Source organism: Zalophus californianus, chromosome 5, assembly GCF_009762305.2.
Source record: "Zalophus californianus isolate mZalCal1 chromosome 5, mZalCal1.pri.v2, whole genome shotgun sequence".
Taxonomy (NCBI): domain Eukaryota; kingdom Metazoa; phylum Chordata; class Mammalia; order Carnivora; family Otariidae; genus Zalophus; species Zalophus californianus.
Genome location: NC_045599.1, coordinates 49,784,366 through 49,804,936, shown reverse-complemented (window position 1 = coordinate 49,804,936; position 20,571 = coordinate 49,784,366). Strand labels below are relative to the sequence as shown.

The 20,571-nt window shown below is 40.2% G+C and overlaps 1 long non-coding RNA gene across 1 annotated transcript; it reads right to left on the bottom strand.

Annotated features, from left to right (window-relative positions):
• Positions 1-594: 594 nt before the first annotated feature.
• Positions 595-19,284, bottom strand: LOC113929244. Its single transcript, XR_003522135.2, has 4 exons — positions 19,175-19,284; positions 18,588-18,648; positions 3,619-3,796; positions 595-3,525 (listed from the first exon to the last, which is right to left on the bottom strand). It is a non-coding gene; the product is annotated as an uncharacterized LOC113929244 (long non-coding RNA).
• Positions 19,285-20,571: the final 1,287 nt, after the last annotated feature.

Here is a 20,571-nt window from a genome sequence, read left to right as displayed (position 1 = left end):
AGTGGGTTTCAGATAACTGTATTCATGATTTTTCTTGATACTCAAATTCATGCACTGAATTTTTACTTCTAACAGCAGCAGACAGTGGAAGAATATAAAACAATCTATATTGTGTTTTGGAGAAAGCAGTGGAAGAGCACATAGGCACTTCTCTCTAGTATAAGGTACTTCCCTGACTCAACTGAGCCTTTTCTTTTGTTTCCTCTGGCTTTCCTTCACTCTCTCATGGGTATGAATGGGGTGTAGCAACCAAAGAGGAGGAAAAAGAGGGGGAAAAGGGCAGGTACAAACAGGAGGGGTAGAATTGTGACTCGTGGTTCAAAGCAAGCATCCTTGAAAAAAGAAATACAAAGGAACCAAAAAATACTCCTATACTATCTGCAACCTGGAAGGAAATGAACCAACTATAGGAAGTTCTTGATAACTTTAAGGTACGTAACACTGAGCTTTATCAGTCTCTTGCCTTAATAATTGTGTAATTAATTGGTGAGAGTAGCTAAAATGGGGAGATGCTGATGACCAAGACTTCTTGCAATGCTAAACCTTTCATGTTGTACATCAGAACAAGATGAAATATCCTTATAAACCCATAAGCCAAGTTGGATTGTACTTTTGGTTTACCTATGAGTCCACAGGGTTTGTGGGATACTACCATTAACAGGGAACAAGGCCCTGTTTATGCAACTGCCACAGGCCTAACTGGTTGGATAACTTCTTTCTAATAACAACCCTTTATTCAACGACAATTATTGTAGGTGTCAGAAATAATTTCATCCTTTGCTCATATACAAAACGAAGTTGGGAGACTAGTTTTCAGCAATGAAGAGGATACTAACATTTTAATATCTTTTAATGTTAGAGATAGTTACATAACATAAAAGATATTTCCCAAATTAAAAGGGTTAATTGACAATATTTTCTGAATGGTTTAAAAGTTCATGTTAAAAATCATCCCTCAGAATAAGAATGCTTTGTTTTTCATTCACCTTCCTGTAATGGATATTAATCCCTTTAAGTATAAAACTTGAGACTGCTCTGCCAAATTACACATTCTAAAGACCAAATCTTTAAACACAGCCTAACATTCCTCAAAGACAAACAACATTAGGGATAGAGGTCTTAGAATATTTGAAGACAGGTGGGAGTAATAAATTACTGACCTTTTATGGAGAGCAAGCTTCAGTGGTGTCTTTTTCTAAAAACAGTTGAAAAGCTAAATCTTGACACTAAATTTCTGCTGTCAATGTAGAGACAGTCCTTGTGGGGAAAGTTATCCAAAGGTTAGACTGGGAAAGTTTGAATAATGAGTTCCCAGAGGTTAAATGGAAATGACTGATTTTTGGTGTCTTGAGAGTACTTCTCATTAAGTAGCATATATATATTTGTGGATGGACATATGGGAGTTGACATGGAATGTGAAGATCTTTGTTTCACACATTAACACCTACTAGGGAGAAACCACCATGAAAGAGGCACTAAACAACCAAATAGACAAAATGACTTGGCTGGTTGATGGCAGTCAGCCTATGTCATTGATCACCCCGCAGCTGGCATGAGGGGCACATAGACAGAGCCATGGGGAAAAACAGAGACTGTGTATGAGCCCAATTGCACAGGTTACCACTTACTGAATCTGATCTAATGGTGTCACTGTCCAATGGGCAACATGTCAGTAACAGAAAGCAATGTTGAGCCACCATTGCAATACTGTTTCCCAAAGAAGGGACACCAAATAGCACCTTGGTAAGAAGTTGAATACACTGGACCCCTTCCACTCATTTTTTTTTTGACAGTAATAGACAAATATTCTGGTTATATGCTAGCTTTTTCTGCCTACAGAGCCTCTGCTAGCACCACTGTCCAAGAGCTTATGGAACATTTGATCCACCAACATGGGATCCCACATAATAGCCATCAGACCAAGGACCCACTTCACAGCAAAGGAAATGTGAGAGTGGACCCATGACCATGGGATTCCCTTGGCTTTATCACATGCCATCCCAACCAGAAGCTACTGGCCAGATAGAGATTTGGAATGGTTTGCTGAAGATATGCTTAAGTACCAGCTCAGAGCCAATAGTTTGTAAGGACAGGGCACCATTCTCAGGGTGCAGTGTCCCCAGTAGAACAAGTTCATGACACTGGGAGATAAAAGGTCAAAGCAGGAATGATCCTACTTACCACCATTCCAATAACCCACCTAGGGAATTTGTGCTGACCATCTCCTTACATTAGGTTCTTCAGGGTTAGCGATTCTGATCCCCAAAGGGAACCATTTTCCCCCAGGGAAAACAATAAGAACCTCATTAAACTATAAGCAGGCTATCCCTGAGCATTTCAAGCTTCTTGTGCTAAGGGACCAGCAAAGGTGAAGAGGAGTCACTATTCAGGCAGGACTAATTGACCCTGATCAAGAGGAGGCAGGGCCACTATTACACAATGGGGGCATGGAGGAACATGTGGAACTCAGTGATCTACTTGGGTACCTCTCGTTACAGTCTTGGCAGATGGTGGTGGAAACATGAGAGAGATGAGAGTAAGTACTCCTAGCCTGAGAAGGACATGGAGACAAGGGGCTCATTCCCCTTAGGAATGGTCATGCCACCAGCTAAGCCACCGAAACCAGCAGAGATGCTACCGAGAGTGAGGGGATTCCAGAATGGTGAGTGGCGGAGAGATATACTGAGTCTTAGTTGCAGGCCCAAGACTAGGCCCAGCAATAGCAGGTGTAATTTGTTTTGCTAGCCTTCCCCTCCTGAGGAAGGGAGGCCTGCTGGACATACACAAAGCACAAGGGGTCATCTGGCAGTGCATCTGACAGACCGCCCTCAGCTGTCGGTTCTAGTAGGGATTGCCTTAGCTGCAGAGATCCGCCTTCCCCAAGGTCACACCCTTCTAGGGTAGCCCATACGCAGTGAAGGGTTAAGGTAAGGATATAAAGGTCGGGCTCATTTGGCCCAATGTGGGACAAGTCTGAGGGGTGATCTGATCGAAGCTCCAGAGCTTCCTAAGGAATTGCCTGAGGCGTGCATTGAAGTTTGGCTTCTCCCTCTGCTCAATCCTTCTTTCTCTCTCCCCTGGCAAATATACCAACCAGTAAGTTGCGTCTGAAGGTCCACTTCCTGGAGGACTACACAAACTGTGATTACTGGTTACAGAGAATCCTGCTTTCATGAATTTTCTTATTAGCCAATTTCTCTGGTTAGTCATGTCTATGTGGGGTGGACAGACTGCCCAGGCAGAGCTGGCCTCTCGCCTCTGCCGCCACACCTCGAAGTTTTCCTCCTTGCATTACGGCACTCACCACCTCGTGTTCAATTGTCGTTTATGCCCCAGGTCAGTCTGCCTTTCTGGCCTGCCACTCTCAGTCTGGAAACAAGGGACCTTCTCCTCACCAACCTTTGTGTTCCCAGTGTCTAATGCATAATCAGTGCTCAAACTATGCGGTTGAATGGGGATGAAGGGAAGAAAAAGTCTTCACTTTCAACAAGGCTTTTGTTTCACTCCTTCTTGAAGTTCTAAGCCCTTTAAGAAACAAACAAAAAAGATCATCATCAGACTATTTTCTATATTTGACTCGGTGTCAAAAAAAGTCATACTGATCACATTGGAACTTACTTTCCCTTTGTGTTGATTATGAATCAAGTGGTAAATGGCTACCAGCAGCAGCAGAGCAGGACCCGGTTTTCCAAGCAGGGGTGAAGTGTGACTGAGTCCCGTCCACTACTCTCGTCACTATCCTTGAAGTCAGTACCTCTGTGCTGACACATGCAGTCACCATTCACTGGTGACTAACCTAATGAGGAAGACAGATGAGTAAATAAAACTTGGATGCAGATAAGCCATGTTCTTCCTCAAACACCTGTGACAGCATCAGTAGCAGGACAAGAGAGAAATGTGAAGCCTTCTTTGAAATGAAGTAATAAAAGCCAACAGTAAGTAGAGTTTCATTGAAGACACACACACATACCCACAACCAAACCATCCCCACCTCCACCCCCACCCCTTTTCTTCCATAGGTAAGTAGCTAAGGAATCACAAACCTTTCCAGAAGAAGATAGTAATAGAAAGGGCAGGTTATTTACGGGAAAAGAAATTAGGTGATTAGATGACAACGAAGGGTTTGTGCAGTAAAAGTTCTAGGAAGATTGTACCAAAGATGAGCTCAGGGATCAATGGGGGGCACCAGAAGACTCATGTTCTCTCTTTCTCTCTACTTTGAGGGGGATATGGATTCAGGGAGCAGGCAAAGAATGGATTCATAGTCCTTTCTTACAAAATGAGAACCTAACCTTTAAATTAAGTGTTTAAAGGGATAGAACAGGAGGGATACAAAGTTTTGTACCAGGATATGAATTAATTACTTGCACATGGAAAAAGAACAAAGTGTCAGAAAGTTAATGCATCTTCTGGAAGACTAGCACAAGAGCTGACATCAGCAAGATAATAAATTTTACACTAAATTAATGAGTTGCCCTTTGTCAACAGTTAAGAATGCTACAGCACCCCCATCAGTAGGACTTGCTCTGTGAAGAATAATCGTGGATTTGTCCTAAACCAGCTCTACTCTTTTACTCTTTGGTCAGGAGCGAGAGCAGTGAACAGATTAGGAAATCAGCAGGATCTGTACTTAAGCACTCACAGAAGATCACACGATCAGGGGAGAACCCTGTCTAGGCAAGCATCATAGTCAGAGGAATATACTAAGGAAGATGCCAAAAGATAAACGGAGCACAGCACTGATTGAGGCAAGATGGAAAGTTGGCCATCATCCAGGTGTCCACTGCAATGCTCTAGGAACGTCCCTATTAAGCTTTAGTCCTAAAGCTACATGGAACCTTGTGTCTTACAACTGGGTAGATTGTGTGGGAGCCACAGAGACTGCTTTTCCTCTGACCTAAGGTCCACCCTGAAAGCATGCTCTCTCCTAACTCTTGGTCTCCCCACTCCAATGGTGAAATGAGCCAAGGGGAGATAAACCTAAGGAAAATGAACCAGTTAAAAGAACAAAGACTAACAACATGGGTGAATAGCACAGACATAACAGTGAGCAAAAGAAGCCAGATACAAAAAGAACATACTGTATGATTACATTTATATCAAGTTCAAGAAGAGCAAAACTAACATATGGTGACAGATGTCAGAATAGTAGTTATCTCTGGGTACAGGCTGGTGGGGGTGTTAGATATTGCCTAGAAAGGGATTCAAGATCTCTTTGGGGCTGTGAGGAATGTTCTGTATCTTGATCTGGGTAGGGGCTTCCTGAGTGTATCCAATATGTAAAAATTCATTAAAATATAAATTTAAAAAGTCTGTGCTTCATGTATGTTACACCTCAAGATGGGGTAGAAAAAAATTTAATTTACTTACCTTTTTTTTTAATTTACTTACTTTTTTTAATCACTTATTTTTCACCCCATTTCCCTTTCCTTCCTTCCACCCCCGCAACACACCTTCATACCACACAAGTTATATAGACCAAGGACATTGGCCAGTTTACATCTGAGCTCCTCTTCCTCGGGAAACAGTGTAGGGAGGGGCCACTTTGCATCTTCTCTAGTGGCTGCAGGGTGCCAGGGATGCATTGGCAGTAACACAGTCCCAGACAGGGGCAATCGGTATGCGTAGAGCGCACTTCCTGAAATTTGCAAGTGAGGAGGGAAAGTCTGGAACCCTAAAGGAAAGGGACATCTGCAGAGATAGGACTAGGTACTTAACAGGGACTACAGAGCCTCAGTCACAAAAAGGTAGACCAGTGTCCTTTCCTGCCTGGAGGTTGCAATAACAGAAGGGGACCAGATACAGCGACAATTTTGCTCCACGCCATAGAACTAATATCCCAGGTTCTGTGATTTCCCTGGTCTCACAAGAGGATTAGCTCCAGAATCTGCAGTGGAATTAAACTACAGGGAAGGATTGTTGTGTGGCCCCATTTTTGTGAAAGGAGCCAGGGCAATCATTAGAAATACCATCCAAAGCCAGAGAACCTAAAGGAAACTCACTCTCACCAAGGGATTAACCTGAAACCTTAGGCCCAATAACATTGTATTTTATTTTTTTTTAATTTTTAAAAAGATTATTTATTTATTTGAGAGAGCGAGAATGAGAGAGAGAGAGAGCACCTGAGAGGGGGGAGGGTCAGAGGGAGAAGCAGACTCCCTGCTGAGCAGCAGGGAGCCCGATGCGGGACGCGATCCCGGGACTCCAGGATCATGACCTGAGCCGAAGGCAGTCGTTTAACCAACTGAGCCACCCAGGCGCCCCAATAACATTGTATTTTAATCATGTGTCTTCCAAAAGGTAGTAAGAGGCACTGGAAACAAAAGCAACCTTGAACCTTTTCAGGATGTGAGACTTTGTCTATTACCTTCATGGCTTTTAGCTTTGCGAAAAATAGAATGTGTCACTGGCACAGTGCACATAACAGAATGGCAGGATGGACTCTCCCGCTGCAATCAGTAGATGCACGAACATAAGCATGGCTTGTGTAAGATCAGACATAGATGCTATTGTAACCCCAAAGACAGAGCAGCTCTCCGTCAGTCATTTAAGGACAACGTTAGCCATTTTAGCATGCAAAGACAACAACGCTGTCCGAAACAACAGCTGCGTCTGAGAATACACTCCTCATCAGAGACCAGCACCAAACTGGGCAATCACATAGCAGTCTGGTAATTAATTAAGCTTAGAGATTGTTCCAAGTTAGCTGCTGCTCTTATTATTCACCAATGCCATTTAATAGAAGGCTTTTTTCCCCCCAGTCAGGACAAGAGTACATGTTTATAAAGGTGAAAATCTTACTCCCAGGAATAGGAACTGTGCTGGTTACCTCTTCCTGAAATACCTCTTCCAGGATGCTCTTCCTGTACTCAACTGTTCTGGCTCTTCTTTCCAATGTATCAAATATGCATCATTCTAATTGGCTTTCAAGATATTCCATTACCTGGCCTCATTCTTTTTTTTAAGATTTATTTATTAATTTGAGAGAGAGAGAGAGAGAGAGAGAGAGAGAGGAGGGGCAGAGGAAGAGGGACAAGCAGACTCCCTGCTGAGAGTGGAGCCCGACTCAGGGCTTGACCCCATGGCCCTGAGATCATGACCCAAGCTGCAATCAAGAGTCAGATGCCCAACTGACTGAACCACCCAGGCACCCCCCTGGCCTCATTCTTTATAGCAAAATTTCTAACTCTCTGTGGGACTCTTTCTGCTTTGTCCAGTTTAGAAAGCCTTTGCTGGTGCTGTTCCCTTTACCTGGACCACCCCCTCAACTTGCCTCCTGTGTATTCAGATGCAAAGCCGGCTTCAGAACCAACTTCTAGATTTCCCTTCTACAGATGTGCAACTGTTCTGGATTCTCTTACCCGTGACTTAGAGAGTTCAGTCAGTGAGTTCATCCTCAATTCCCTCAGCACCTGAAAACAAAGCCATGATCCCTCAGACAAGTCAGTCCTCCCTCTCTTCATTTTATGGGGACAATCTTCTGTATTTTCTTATTGTTTGAAGTAATTTAACCTTTTCCAGTACCTTAGAAGCCCATGTGGCCCCTTCCTGATAACATCTTCATCTCTTTCCACCAAGAAGAACCCCATCGTAAATTTTTGGGTGAGAATTTCTCGAGTATATATACCTAAGACCTGGAATGGAAGTTTTAAGATTTCTTCAACTTTACCAAGTAATCCCCAATGGTTTTATAAAGTGCTCATAACAATTTATATTCCACTAGGGAAGGAGACTCTGAGACAGAGATTATGTGCAGAAAATTTATTAGGGAGAACTCTTGGGATCAGACCAAGTGTGGATGGGAGAGGGAAGGGGCTGAAGCCGGGCTGGACAGAGGGAGAAGTTGGGCTATAAAGCAATCTTGAGGAAAGCCTCTGCTCACTCACAGGGAGCTTTGAATCTGAGGTACTTCAGAGTTGTCCCTCTCTGGGGCTGGGGGGCTAGGCCTTCACAATCCCACGTGGCCACGTGTTAGCTATAGGATGCCACAGGGAGACTGCATCACTGTGGGCAAGACAATTGTCTTTAACGGTTTTGTGACACGGCCATAAACCGAATTCCCATAATGTGCCGACTGTGTCTGGGCTCTCCATTCTTTTCCATCTGTCTCTTTATACCACATTGGCACAATCACTATTCCTCCACTGGACCCATAGACCCATTTCGTGAGAATTTCCTTAAAATACTGAGTCTTCCTATCTAAAAAAGTGGTTTATCTTTCCAGATACTGAAATCTCCTTTAATGTCCATCAATAAAGTATATAATTATCTCTATACAGGTCTTGCATATGTTCTGTTAGACTTATTCCCCAATACTTTGTACTTTTCGTTGCTATTGTAAATGGTGTTTTCCACACCATGCTAGTGTTTAGAAACACAGTAAATTTTTATTTTGATCTAGTAATCTTCCGAAATTCTTACATTAATTTTAATAATTTCTCTGTAGATTCTTCTCAGTTTTCTAGTAATTACATCTATTTCATATTATCAAATTGACAATATGTTTCTGTAATAACTCATTACAATACAAAGAGTGTAAAATCAAAGTAATTATTTCCCTCTTCCGCTGCCACATTCCACACTCTGCGTCTTCATCTTCTTGAGTTTACCAACGTTAACAACCTCCCATGCATTTCCCCTTGTTCTTTCACTGTGTGTCCCAGTATGCAGGGAACTTTATTTGCTTTTACTGGGATGAGACCATAAGAAACACATTATTCTGCAACCTGTTTTTTCCCCTTGCCTATTACAATGAAGTTCCGTTATTCCATCCCTTTTTCTAATATCTTTATACATTTTGCGTAGATGAGCTCATATCACATATGCTAGTTGGCTTTTTTGCTTGGTTGGTTTGAATGCTTTCTTCCTGAAAAAGACAAAAACTGTGGCTAGTCAGCAGGCCAAATGTGAAGGCCTTGACCCTTCGTGAAAAGACTGCTGAACTAGTTACATAAGTATTAAGTTTAAATAAAACATTTAAGGTATTGGGCTGCCTGGGTGGCTCAGTCGTTAAGTGTCTGCCTTTGGCTCGGGTCATGATCCCAGGGTCCTGGGATCAGACCCCGCATCAGGCTCCCTGCTCAGTGGGGAGCCTGCTTCTCCCTCTCCTACTCCCCCTGCTTGTGTTCCCTCTCTTGCTCTCTCTCTCTCTCTAATAAACAAATAAAATCTTTAAAAAAACATTTAAGGTATCTATGTATCTTTTTTTAATGACTCACCCTGTGATTGACTTGTTTGACTACTGGACAGGACACAGAGTGAGGCACACATGCTGAGGGACCGAGTCTGTTCAAGTGTAAAGTCATGAGCAGACAACACAAGAAGAGGCCACGCTCAGCAAAAGACCTGTGAGGCCTTTGAAGATAAACGAACACCCTCACGTGCGTTGTCCTTGGGTAATGTAGTGTAGCAAGTGATTCCAACTGTTTCAGTGTTACTCTTGCTGTGCCACATGGATCACATCTGTCCCGTGGGATTACGTGACAACAGAAACTCTCCCAGTCAAGCTGCCAATAACTTGACTGAGATTTGAAAGCAGTAATCTCGTAGTGATTTTAAGCTAGAACTGAGGAAGTGAACATAACAAGACTTGGGGATTCTTGTTATGTCTTTGCAGTAGAGTGTTCTACTTCTATGACAACATACAAAATCCCATTATGTCAAAAATCTTGAACACATGGAGCCTTCTACAGAAGCATGATGTGTTATCTGCCAACAAGATATTAAAATAAATTCATCTGGTGTTTTCTGTAAATAAGTCACTATTGTTGTCTAGCATCTTGTAAGTACTGACTGTGTTTGGGAAAATAGAATTCTAGGAATGACTTATCCTATTTTCTGGGATTTCACTAAATGAAAGAGCATATTGTTTCTTTTGTGCATTTCATGTCAGCATTGTTTTACTGTTATAATTTCCTGTTAATATTTTATTCTTAGGACCATGAAGTCATAATTTTTTCCAAACTGAGTTGTTATTTCTTTGAAAGTTAATAGTATGTATATTTCACAATCTTCATGATCATCATTAACAACAAGCATTAAGTGCATATCATATAGGAAGCCCTACTGCATAGAGTTTGGAGGATACTAGAATATACGGCACAGAGTTTCTGCTACCTGGTAGTTGACTGTCTAGATGGAGAGATGAGATGTCATCAGATGATATAAAAGATAATCATAATACCAGCTATTTTATGGATTACTATGTTCTGCTAATATGGTAAGTGCTTTTTATAATTACTATAATCCTCACAATAACCGCACATGATAGGTAGTATGTCTCCATTTTACAAATGAGAATACCAAACTTAACAGAAATTTTGAACATGACTGTGAAGATTTATTCCTTTCTTCAATAATGATCACCTCTTGAGTATCAGAATCATAGTATATAAGAATTCGAGGGACAGAGAGCTCTGTTTGGTAGCACTCAATCTGAGCTTTGTAGCTTAGTTGGGTTTTAGCTCATGGAGAAGAGGGAAAGCAAGCAAGCAAGAGGAAACGTATTCCCAGAGGCCGAAAACATGAAAGCAAATTTGGTGAGAACAGTTGGGCTCAAGTGAGTATAAGTAGGAGAGTGAAGGTGAAATTCTGTCAACAAACATTTCTAAAAGACAGGCAAATGTGGTTTGGGGACAAGTTGAATGCTTTAGGTATGAAACTAAGGAGTTTAGACTTATTCCACAGGAAGTGGTGATTCAAAAATGATTTAACAATGTTTAAATTATTTAAATGATAGTAGTACCATATGCATGTTTAAAAAATTCAATAATACAGAAGTATAGAAAGAATAAGGCAAAAATTCTCCTCCCTCCCATCATATCATAATTTTACTTCCCAGAAACAGTCACTGTTAATAGTTTGGGTTCCATCTTCCAACCTTTTAAAATTCATAAAAATATAGATCTTTTTATTTATTTATTTTTAAAGATTTTATTTATTTATTAGAGAGAAACAGCATGAGAGGGGAGAGGGTCAGAGGGAGAAGCAGGCTCTCTGCTGAACTGTGAGCCTGATGTGGGACTCGATCCCAGGACTCTGGGATCATGACCTGAGCTGAAGGCAGTTGCTTAACCAACTGAGCCACCCAGGCGCCCTAGATCTACTTTTTAACATAAGTGGGATATACCATCATGTTTTTTGCCCACTTGTTTTTTGTGGGTTTTTTTTAGTTTGTTTTTTTCACTCAGTAATGTACCAGGAATACCGCTGCATGTTAATACATGCTATGAGGACTCTTGGGCTGCCCCAAGCATTTCAAAGCTTGGATGCACTGAAATGAAAAAAAAAATTAGAAAAAATATATTAAAATATATTAACATAACCAATGTTGCAATAAATATCTTTGTATGATTATCTTCCTTGCCCAATTATTTCTTTAGGCTATGTTCCTAAAAGTGGAATTGCTGAATATATATATACATTAAAATTTGATATATGTTTTCAAATTGTCCTCTGGAAAAATTATGTCAGTTTCTACAGTCAAATAAAGTGTTTTGGAATGCTTTTTTCTCTGCACCTTCACCAACATCAGATCTTATCAACAGAGAAGCTTTTTGAGCAAGGATGTGACATGATCCTAACTGTGGTATGTCAGGTAGCTGGCTAATTCCAGATCATTATTTTTAATGCATGATTCATTGTCTATTTTAAGTCTCAAAGCCAACAACGGGGTAATCAGACATCTTAGAAATGAAGATTTCTAATGTAGTAGGAAGTCGACTGAACATAATAAATCTCACCTGCCAGAAAACTAATCTTACTACGTTAAGCCAATGGTTCTCAAACCTTGGTGTGCACTGAAATCATCTGAGGAGCTTTAAAGACTATCAATGTCTGGGTCTCATGTCCAATGTCTGGGTCCAAAATTCTCAATTGGTCTGAGCCTGGGCATTGAGATTTTTTTTTTAAATCCCCTTAGGTGATTCTAACATGAGCCACAATTGAGGATTCCTGCTTTAAATGTTAATTTTAAAAGTTCTAGAACTCCATGCCCACCCACCTCATAAATATGCCTGATGTAGCTTCCTTTTTCTGAGGCTGTCTTGAAAGTATGATATGCGTTCCACATTTGGGGGAGATCTCACTAGATTCAAACCAGGCACTATATAGTAACAGTCTGAAGAAATTTATATTTCTTTTTTGGCAAAGACCCTAGATTGTATTCCAAGGCTGAATTTCATTTCTACACTTTTAAGCCACAAAGGCTAAGAAATTTAAGTATTCACAGCTTTGAGTCAGACATTCTGTTAGGACTCAGGTGAATTAAATAGAGGTCTGGTTAATCTGCAGAAAACAAACAAAATGACAAACATGGTTCTTAGAACATTCCTTGGAAGGGGAAATGTTAAGTTAGAAGCTCTGGCCTGACTGACATACAGAGAAAGCAGCGTTTATACAAGGCAATATTAGTAGAATAATGAATGATTAGTCTAGTGGAGAATTGTTCTTCAAGTATTTCAACTGTGTGAGTTCCAATTTTTCCCATCTTGTTACTCTATGATCTTCAAACATATGCAGTATTGGAAGGATAATCCCATCATGTTGGGAGGGATGAATGTCCCCTCACTTTACCACCCAGGAGAATGAGTAACTCACTTGCCACAGACCTCAGGATATTTTGGTACTCCATGTCAACCTCTCGTTTCCAAGCAGCAGCTGACACTTGAAAGAGAGCTTCTGCCCTTCAGAGATGGAAACTGATCTCTAAACATTGCTATTCTGAGTTTCACATTTGCCTGGGTTGGTAACTTTCTAGGTATTAGGAGAAGCAGGTTGCTGATCTTTGGCAATAGCATCTCACTGCAAACAGGATGTCCCTGGGTGTGATGGTAAACCAGCTCTGTGGGGCAGAAGCCAGGTGGAAGGGGGCTGATTTCCAGCATTTGCCAATTTCTGTGGTGTAAATGCTTCCATTGTGACTGATTTTAGGTTACCAAGGTCTAATAACCAGCACTCAAAATCATGAATATTTAACAATCAGCTCTCACCATCTGGCTCTAGTATGCGGCGGATTCTACCTCACCAAGAATCAACAATCTTGGTTTTCTGGTGAGTAACTATAGATTGACGGCTAAAATACACTGCAATTATTAGACTTGAGGCCATTTTGTTATTTAAAATTCAGTGTAAGTAAGCAGCAAAGCCCAGCTCACACCTAGGTCACAAGTTTCTCAGCATGGACTTTCAAAGACTCTAAGGTCTAACAATGTGAAAGCTAAGCTATTAGCACTTTTAGGAGGTTTATTTATAAGAATTTTTATAAGAATTATAATCTAAAGTAAACTGATTATTTGGGGCTAGAACCATGGAATTTATTGAAATTTAAAGGATATTCAATCTAACAACTAAATCAACTTATTAGCAGTAATGGTTGCATGCTTGACCATGCCCCTTTTTTCTCATGAAGTTCAAATGCTCTTTGAGAAGAGAGCAGCTGTTCCAGATCCCATTTTGTTTGACCCAACTATAAGTTGTAATCTCTTTACTTTAGAGAGAGGATTTATTTTCCTTGTGAAGTCCTGTGTCCCTCAAGTGGATGCCTTCCAGAATAGAAAGGAGCACTGTTTGGCCTGGTTCCTATTTGGAAAAGGAACTGTCTACATCATCTTAGAAAATGATCATTTTTTAATATATCAGTTTGTAAGAGGTAGTCATTATTTTTATTTAGCACTATTCCCTTAAAAGTATATGAAATGTGTAAGTAAAACATGTCAGTTAATTACTATTTGAAATAATCATGTGTATGTGCTTTCTACACCACCATGTCATAAAAACTGCTTATTATATCACCATGCAAAGATAATAATAACACCTTGCATTTGTAAAAAGGTTGAGAGTATTCAGGAGTCTGAATAAATGTTAGTTTGTATCCTCACTTGTATCTTCAATGTGTTAATTAGTATCCTTCCTTGTAAAAACAAACACAAAAATAATACCTGCTTCATGGGGATATTTCGAGGATTAAATGAGATAATATGAATAAAGCACTTAGCATAAGCTTGGCATTTAGTAGATGCACAATAAAAATCAAGAAACTTTATTTTTGCAGTGCTATTCTTTTGTCCTTTTCAGGGTTCTTTAATTAATCCAATCTCATATGATCTTTTATTCTAGTCATGTGAAGTATGTAAGGCAAATATCACTATAGCCCTTTTATTTTTTAATTTTATTTACTTATTTATTTATTTTGAGAGAGAGAGAGCGTGTGTGAGTGGTGGGGGGGTGGGGAGCAGAGGGAGAGGGAGACAGAAAATCTTAAGCAGGCTCCACGCCCAGTGCAGAATCTGATGCAGGGCTGGATCTCACGACCCTGAGATCACGACCTGAGCCGAAACCAAGAGTCACATGCTTAACTGATTGAGCCACCCAGGTGCCCCTATTATAGACCTTTTAAAGATAAGAAATGAAGGCTTAGAAAAATCAACGGTTTGATTCGAATTCCCCAGATGTAACAGCTGGTAAATGGCAACCTGGGATGGGTTTTTCATTATAATACATTATATATAATTAACCATAATACTATTTTGCTGACTCAAAATCGGGCTAAACTGACAAACAGCAGGAAAAGCAGTATTCTAATCAGAAACTTTTTTTTCATTCACAAGTAATGTAAAGATTGCTAGCTACTGATTTTGGAAATATTATTTCTTAAAAACAACCATGAGTTTTTTCTACTGGTTGCAACAGCAGAAACTATTTCTAACTGTCTCCTTTGTGCTGAATGCTATGTTCACAGCTTTATCCCTTTTGATCCCCAGAACAACCCTCTATGACAGAATTCTATTCTTTGTATAGATAATCAGTAATAGCTAATACTACCACCGCTTACTCTATGCCAGACACGGTGCCCAAGTGTTTTACATGTATTGTCTCATTTTAAGCAGCTTGACAACCTTCTGAGATAGGGAGATACCATGTTACTATTCCAGTTTGCTAATGAACTTGATATATAGACAAATTTGCTGGAATTATAGAGCAGGGAACTTTTTCTTAGGCCTCATCTCTGTGTAATTACATAATTTAAAGGTCCTGCAAGGATTATCTTTCCAGAGCCAGTTGCATTAAAAATAATCACTGAAGTACAGATTGGAGAGAAAATAGTTGTTGGAGCAAAATTCTGTTCCAAGTATGTTTGTGCCTTTCCTGATACTACCCCTCCCCCAGAGCTGTAGGATAACAAGACATGCTATGAAAAAACTTGAATTCTGGGGAGTCATTGTATTAGTCAGGCCCTATCCCATTTGAGTAAAAATAAATTCAGTTTGGCCACTGCACACTGAAAAGGAAACTATTCTTAACACCCAGTAACACATCATAGCCTTTCCAAAGATAAAAACGGTGATGGGGTCAAAGAAGTATGTTGTTTCAGGGCGTATGTTGCTATTATTAAAACAGTCTCTCTGCAGGAAGTATACACAGACAGCACACAAAAACAGGAAAGTCACTCAGGAACCTGCTTTAATACTCCTGGTCTGAATGCATGAAATTGCTCTAAAGTCACAAGGAATGGAGATAACAAATTAGAAGTCCTGAGAAGAACATAGCTTTTCTCCTACTTTAACTTGGGCAATATTGTGTTTTCAATCCTGTGAAAACTGATCCACATGGACTAAGGAATATAACTTTTTACCCCAACCCCATCATTTTACAGATAAAGAAACTAAGATTACAAGATTACTAAGATTATGATGGATATCTATCTAGCGTTTTTGCCTGCCCAGAATTTATTTCCCCTTCTGGTAACATCCCATCTCATGGAATTTTCTTTGGTACTCCTCTCTGATTCATGATCTTCCTGTTTTTAGAGGGCCGATCCCAGCCCTAAGTCCAGGAACGGGAATAAACCAGGCATGGACAAAGGAGGTCACACTAAGCGTTAACTGACAGGCATGAATCTGAAATGATTTAATAGAGGTTAAAGTAAATCCAAGACCACAAAGTTAATGCCCAAACTAGGGCTATATTCCAAGCACCACTGCTCTTTTCATACCATCATGCCACATAATCTCTGTAAATTAAAAAAAAAAGAAGTTCTTACTAATTTAAAAAATAGTCGTAGGTTCCATTCTAGTGCTGATAAGCCAGACTGTCTCAGCGTCAATGTCACTTCCTGTTTATATATTAGAATACGTGCAACGTATGCCCACATTTCCTTTTATTTCTTAAAGAGAGTAACAGCTTCTACTGGGGTACGGAGTGAACAATGATAACTTACTCCTCTATATTCAATATTCTTCTAGCCTAAAAAAAAAAATCATCCTATGGCACTAGGATCCCACAATCTATTTTATCCTTCCAATGACTGCAGTATGATTTACAGCTATGTGAAAAGGGGCTAAGGAAGAAATGGGAGGGAGCACAGTATTCCCGAATGCTTACTGTGGTTACATTGGAAGGACTAGATCAGAACTAACTTCCCCTCATTCCATTATTTTCCCATTTGGGGGAAAAATATATTTCAAAAATCGGTAAACTTATACTTTTCTAAAAGTCTATTCAAAGATCAGTTATCTGTACTTCAAATTATTCAGTCCTTTTTTATTCTCTTTTCTACTGTGGCCATTAATCTCCTCCTTAATTCTGCCAGGAGAAAAAGCTGTGAGTCAAGCTCAAGGCCGTTGGGCCTATCCTGGGCTGTCATTTTCCTAGGAGTGCCTGTGTGAAAGTGTGGCTCGGTCAGGGCTCCCAGGAAGACAGCCAACTCCCAGAAAATCAGTGAACAAAGGAAGAAGGAGGTTTAGGAATGACCCAGATCAATTTTAATTAACCATATCGATGTGGTCTCTTGTGACCTCAGGAAATTTGGAAATTACTTAGAATTACATTTGGGTGTCACACTTGGCCTCAAACACAACATATCTGAGTTCTTTTATCTTTTCCAAAACAGTTGTGTACTCCACACCCCAATATCTCTCAGCTCTGCCTCACTGCCTACATCTGATCCGTCATCAAGTGCCAGCGTGTGTTCTTCACTGTTCTCATATTGCTATATCGTCAACTGTTGTGTAGACTAACAGTTTCCCAGCTGCCAGGCTGGTCCTCCTCCCTTTAATCCTCCAGGGGCATCTTTAACATTACAAATAATCCTGCCCCTCCCCCACCCCCGCTCTACCTACAACTCAGAACCATTCGGTGGTTCCATATTTCCTTCAAGATAACAACCACGATTTTCTAGGATGGCATCCAAGGACTTCCAGGATCTGTCCTCTCTGGCTATCATTTCAGTATTGTCTGTCCCCAGCCCCTGGACACTCATGGCCTCGCTTTAGTCACATCAAGCTACCTGAGTTACCTATCTGTACAAATTACTATGGCCCCCTGGAAAACCTTGATCCTTCTATCTGGGGGGGATTAATTCACAGCTGTTGACAAAAGAGTTTGTATTGTGTGGTTGCTTTGGTATAAAACATGAAATGATTCATACGTAGGCTTCCCAAATGCAGAGTGTGTTTCCACAGGAACACACAAGAAACCGGCAATGTTGGTTGCCTCTGGAAAGGAGAACTATGAAACTGGAGATATAAGGGTAGGAGAAAGACTTTTCACTCTATACTCCTTTGTGCCTTCAGAATTTTGTGCCATGTAAATATGTCAACAGTGTGACTAAAGGGAAAGATTCATCTGCTTTATGAACCAGCAGTTCCACTCATTGGTATAAACACAAGAGAAATGAATGCATATGTTCTCCGAAAGATGCGGACAAGAATATTTGTAGCAGCTTTTCTCATAATAGGCAAAACCTGAAAACATTCCAACTGTCCATCAACAGGAAAATGGATATACACATTGAATTATATTTATTGAATGGAATACCATGTAGCAATAAAAAAGAATAAACCATGATGCATTCTATCAGGGAGAGAATGTTGAACCACAGGATTCAACACAGAAGGGTAAATACTGGAAGGTTCTACTTATTTCAAGATCAAATACAGGCAAAAGTAATCAATGGTGACAGAAGTCAGAAGAGTGATTACCTCTGGTATGGAGGAGGGTGGGGCATGGAGGATATTGACTGGGAAGGAATAAATTTGGGGGTTCTTGGCAGTGTTCTATATCTTGAGGCAGGTGATGGTTAGAATGATATATACACATGTAAAATATGATTATATACCAGATATATACATATGGAAAAATAATTGACCATTACATTAAAGATGAGTGTATTTTACTGTACATATGTTAATGGAATTTTTAAAAGTTTTTAAAAAGCATAAAAATACGTTACCAATTTGAAAAAAAGTAGATAAAATAATTTTTTAAAATTTCACCCAAATGGAAAATGATTTCTCCCTTTACATCGACAAAAGTCAAGGCAACTTCCATACTAAAAGTCAGTAAGGAAAAAACACAGCAATAAGGAAAATACCAAAAACTTCTTTAAATTAAAGAAAGCGAGATGTTTGAAGCAACTGTTGATTGTAAAAAATTACAAAACAGAAACAAAATCAGAATTTTCTATCATAATCCAAAAGCTGAAAAGACTGTAATGTAATGCCTCAACCGACCAGGGGTAAGGAGTTCTTTTACACATTTATTAGGCAACTTTTAGAAACGTAGGTGAATAAAAGGGAACTTAGACTGACCTTTTATCTGGAGACACCGCGGGAACCTGGAGACAGAGCTCACTTTGTGGAAAAGCGGCAGCTTGAAATGGAAGCGACAAGGGCGGTAATGAGTAACTAAGGTTTACCTGGCACACAGAGGCAGGGCAATGGTGACCTTGGTGGGGGAAAGGACAGGAGAACCAGGTGGAAAGGGGCAAGGAAGAGACAAGGCTCTTGGCAGCCAGAATGTTTACAAGTGAATTTAAAATGTGTGTGAAACTTCAAAATAAGCCGTGTTCGACTAGATCCAAGGAGCTCAAGATCAAGAGGAGGACAGGAAGAGTCACCCAAAGTGAAAGCAATATGTGCTGCTTTTTAAAGACTCTTTTTTTCTCCGCCCCCCTCCCCTCCCCCGCCGGTTCCGGAGAGGCAGTAAGGTGCCAACAAGAGGTAAGCCCTCCACGTTCCCAAGATTTAATACTTTGAACTTATTGTCTGTCAGGTTTTCTTTCCTCTTGATAAGCTCTCTCTCTCTCTCTCTTTTTAAATTAAAAAGCAACAGAGTTTCATTGTAGAAAATTTGGGAAATACAGAAGAACTTTAAGGAGAAACCAAAAATCACTCACAAGATGACCACCGTAGCATTTCAGTATAGGACGATTTCTAATAGGTAGAGAACAGCCCAACAAGAGCAGGTCAGAAGCTCTCCTGCTCTAGGAACCCAGGTGGTGTTTATTATTGGAGATCTGTCATTTTTATTTTACTGGTGCATTTTCCCACTGGAATTTCCACGAAGGCGGAGATTTTGTTTGTGTTGTTCATGGCTATATCCTGGTGCCTGGCACATAATAGACACTCCAGAAATATTTGTTGAATTAGCTATTTTTTTTCACATTTACTCACAAAGATTAGCTGCTACTTTTTATTTTTTCCTCCTCATAATTAAAACATTTTAATTCCTTTTCATGTTCCATTTCACGACTGTTCTTATTTTTCAGAACAATGTAGTCATTAAATAAAAAATGTCTGTTGAAATTAGGAAAATGTCAAATGTAAACAAAATCTTCATGATTTATATTAACACCACATTGCATTTCTTCTGTGACGCCTCCTTGTGCATTCTCCTGAATATTTGAAAAAACAATTCCTTCCATTCCTTACATTAATCTCTTGTTCACATAACTTACAAAACAGAACTTGAAAATCAGTTTAACTCTAGGGCATTGCAGCTCATTTCTCCTTAAAAACCATGATTTCTTTTTAAAATTTAAGTTGGGCTACTAATTATTTTCCCCCAAATTCAGGACTTGCCTTTGTTTTTTTTTTTTTTTTTTAAGATTTTATTTATTTATTTGACAGAGAGATAGAGAGCACAAGTAGGCAGAGGGAGAGGGAGGAGCAGGCTGTCCGCTGAGCAGGGAGCCGGACGTGGGGCTCGATCCCAGGACCCCAGGATCATGACCTGAGCCGAAGGCAGCCGCTTAACTGACTGAGCCACCCAGACGGCCCCAGGACTTTCTTTGATTAGTGAAAAATGATCCAGGAGATCTTATGATGCTTAGAAGTCCAGTGAGGGAAGTAAAGAATATTGAATATTTTTCAGTAAAAATTTTCAGGGAGGGCAGATGGAATTACTTAAGCTTGAAATATACCCAAAATTCTGTAGTCAATATTCCTACTCTTGGAATTAAAACAAGACCCTTGGAATCTTCCATAATCAGAGATAACCAGGGCCCTTCAACCATCCCAAACCAACCACTGCCTTGGGGACTACAAACACAGTTATTTTTGGGGGGGGGGAAATACCACATAGTTAAGGGTGTTTTGGTTCATATAACTGGGAAGTCTAGAGGTAGAACTAATGGGCGACGCTGAGTCCAGGGTCTTAGATAATGTCAGGGTTCTCTCTCTGAGCACCCATGTGATCAAATCTCAGAGGACCAGGTGGTCCTGCTTGGATCATGTACCCTATCCTGGATCATTAATAAGCGACCAGAGGAGAAAAATATTTGAATTGGCAGGA